Raw genomic sequence first — 3,925 nt, 5'->3', positions numbered from 1 at the left:
GAGAGAGAGAGAGGAGAGAGAGAGAGAGAGAGAGAGAGAGAGAGAGAGAGAGAGAGAGAGAGATCACAGAAGAATTTGTCTTTTCCTCAAATGTTTAGAAGTCTGGAGCAAGACCAAACCAGCTCATACCGGAAATCTTAGGTCTGGAGAATTCTATTTCAATAAATAGCTACCTAAGGGTTTGACTGAAAAGTGTGAATTTTTGAAGGAAAATATGAGCGGAAAGTTCTAGTCTGCTTCCTACAATGCTTGAGGCTTCCCATCCTCCTTCCCTCAAATAAAATGAATAATTTTTCCAAGGATCCTGAGGGAGATAAAGTCCTTGGTGATTTCTTTGGGTAGGAATCTCACCCAAAGAAATCACAAAAACTGTGCCTCTGCCCACGGGCCTTGTGCCAGTGTTAAACAATGACTCTCATGGACTGACTGGAGTTCATGAGAACCCACCGAGCAAAGAGGCCGTGCTGCCCAAGGGTCAGCTCTTCGTCTTCCCATCTTGTTCATGTCATGACTTTGCGTCTTTATCAACACTTGAAAGCGAACAAGGGACATTTCTTGTTGTGCAAGTTGATGACTTCAGGTGGAGAGTGAGCAGCTGTGGCAGATGGTTCTGGAAACCCAGTGAGACATCCTGTGTTCACATAAATGTTTATGGAGGCAGGAAGACGGAAGAAGAAAAACACAGCGGGGTGTCTCATGACTCACAGACTGAGCCTTCTAAATAAAGCATGGCTCCGAGTTTCCCAGGAGGTTCTCCATGCAGGCAGGCAGCAGAGCTCCATGGGGCAGCGACACCACGGTGCACCCACAAGGCACTCCCAGGAATTCTTCTGTTCCTTTTGAGGTTTAAGAGAACACGTGCCTCTAAGGAGAGTGTGAAATCCTGCATGCAGGGTCCCTCTCCAGATGGTGCCGAATCTCCGGCAGCCCCTAGCTCCCAGCTGGGCCGGTTAGTAGAGGCAGAGCTGAGGCCCAGGCCGATGCCTCTTGCTGACTCAGAGAGCTTCCTGTCATAGAGCCTCTCCGACTGGTGATCATTTAGTTTAAATTTAGATCCTGAGTGCTGGATCTGGGAATGTTTGCAAACTAGAAGCAGGCTCCATTGACATTGGCATGCGAATTTGGAAAGGAAGTTTGGAAGTCTTAAATCCCTTACACTGCCCGGTCTCTTGTATGCTATAACATTGTGAATTTGGAAGAAGTTAGAGGAAACCATCTTTTGGCACTCCTCTGTCAGTGAAGGCGCTGCTGTTCCTGACGCTAGATCTCATAGACAGAAACACAGCCCTGCTCTTCACACTCAAGATTTTCAGATGAGAATGACGTAGAAAGTTGCATGCTAGAACTTAAATCCCCCCCCCATTTCAATAGGTATGGACTTCTTAGGAAAGGTGTTAGAAGCAGTCTGGAGATTCTCATCACAGCTTGGTAACGCTGGTCTCCTGTGATCTGATAGCAAATTGGCAACGTCCCACCAGGTGAGTTAGAATGGCCACTCTGGTGCCTCCCATTTAGAAGCAGGTAAGCAATAAAACAGTTCAAAGAAATAATCACTGTCTAGGGTGGGTTCGACTCTATGTTCAAAGGGTCATGTTACCCGGTGAGCTGACTTGTTCTGAGTTGCCAAATCAAACAAAACACAAGAAAACAAAAAAGCAGGACACCCAGTCAACGGAAGTTTAGAAGAACACAAACACATTTTTACGTGAATGCCTACTCCATGCTTTCTCTCATTATTGGGGTTACCCTGGAAAAAAACCTAACTTGGACATACTGTAATTTAAATAACACCACGAAGAGGTCTGTAATCTTTCTGAGGTGCTATGTATTAAAAACACATTCTGAGTGGGTCCCTCCAAGAACCGGGGGGTCCAGATGAAGGAAGAGTCTTTACTCAGCATGGCCACATGCTGTAAATTGACACCACTAAAACAGAGTCGAGGGAGTACAAACATAGTGGGCCAACTCCAGAAGTTCTGAGAGCCCAACACGTTCCCCAGACAGGATCTCAAGTCCCTGCCGTTCTGACTCCTTTCTTCATTCACTGGCACCCACTGTTCCCTATGGGGTAAAAGGGAAGAGATAGCGGCGTGTCCGGCAGTATTTAATGTACATTTGTTTTGGCATTAGCTAGCTTGAGACATGAAAACAGTCTCCTGCTCTTAATTCGGTCCATGTGCAGCAAAGCCATGCGCTGGGAGATCTGGCTTTTACTAAGAACCATTAACAAGCATGTTTGATCACAGGAAGTCAAGAGCGGTGGCTGCTTCTAAGAACACAATAAACTCTGACTGGCCTCAAGAGGAAAGGAGGGAAGGTCCAGATCCGTGTGTCAGTCATTGTGCAACTTCTACTGTGCTCCCCGGCAAACGGGAGATGGAACAGGAGGAAGATTCCCAAGCCCACCCCCAATGCGGGCAAGAAGCCTGTCCTCTCTGTTCAGAGCACTTCCTTCCTGTCCAGGGAGGCGAGTTGCTGAGCCTGTTTCTGGGCAAGTGGCCACAGTTGGGATATGGCCTTAGATAGCCTGCAGCTGGCTGAGTGGGCGTCTGTCAGGCTCGACACAGGCAGCTCCCACCGTCCTGCCTGGACGCTGAAGGAGCTTCTGAGCCTTTGATTTATCGACAGCCCTGAATACTATAGGGTAAGTCTTAGGAAGGAAAGCTAGGACAGGCGATGTTCTAAGCATATATCTCTGGGTCTATATGTACATACACACACACTGACACACACACATATACACACACACTGAGATACACACAAACACACTGACATAAACACACACAGACAGATACACACACACTGACTCACAGACACTCACTAATACAGATACACACACTGACTCAAACACTGATGCCTACAAAGACACACACACACACACACACACACACACACACTGACACACATGGACATACACATACATAGCCACATATACTGATATACGGACACAGACACATACAAACACAGACACATACTGACACACAGCGCACACACACATAGCCTTAGAAACACTGACATACACAGACAGACACTGATGCACACACACTAACATGCACACAGGCACACATAGAGACAGACACACACACAGCAAGAGGCATGAAGAACACAGGTCTCCTGGTGGCGAGCACTGGATTGGGCACTGTGCACCTATCTGCACTCTCCTGCCTCTTTACCTCAATGGAAACTGAAGCCTGCCAGCACTTCAGGGATGCAGATGCGCTTACCTGGATGGCCTCTCTGGTTTGAGCCCAGAAAGGCCACTATGTTAGCATTTCTGGGCAAAGTCTGAAGTGGATTCTATTTTTTCTTTTTTCTTTTTTTCATCCCACTGATTGTTTTCATGTGTGCTTTGGGTTAAATCTGCGGATAAGGGATGGGGTTCTCTGTGGAGGAAACTGAGACATCTTGTTTTCTTCCCAGACTGTCATGGTTGCTCTGCTGAGGAAGCTGCGGCAGGGAGGGCTTGCACAGGAAAGTGCAAACTCAAGGGGGTGAGAAGAAACAGAACCCCGACTCCCATGCTCCTGCTGAGCCCACTTTAATCTCCTCATCTCAGTGACAGCTCTCTCCTTCCTGTTCCTCCTTTCCTTCTCTCCCCCACCCCACCCCTGCCTTGCTAGAATTCATATGCTCACCTGGCTTTCTATTTACTTTGGGAACAGAGGTGAGGCCCAAGTGCTGAGGGCCTGCATCCTGTGGAAAGCCAGCATTTGCTGACATAAGTGAAAAGAGAGTGGTGGGGGCTCTGGCCTGTCTCAGTCCGGTGACAGATAAACAGAAATGCTGATGCATTTGCATGGTATCTGTTCTAACAGATAGTCCTCTCCTTGGATAGCTCAGCTCAGTGGAGGTGTGAACCCTCTCCTTGGATAGCTCATCTTAGTGGCAGTGTGAATCCTCTCCTTGGATTAACTCAGCACAGTGG

This window comes from Microtus ochrogaster, chromosome 2, assembly GCF_000317375.1.
Source record: "Microtus ochrogaster isolate Prairie Vole_2 chromosome 2, MicOch1.0, whole genome shotgun sequence".
NCBI lineage: Eukaryota > Metazoa > Chordata > Mammalia > Rodentia > Cricetidae > Microtus > Microtus ochrogaster.
This window is presented reverse-complemented; position numbering follows the sequence as displayed.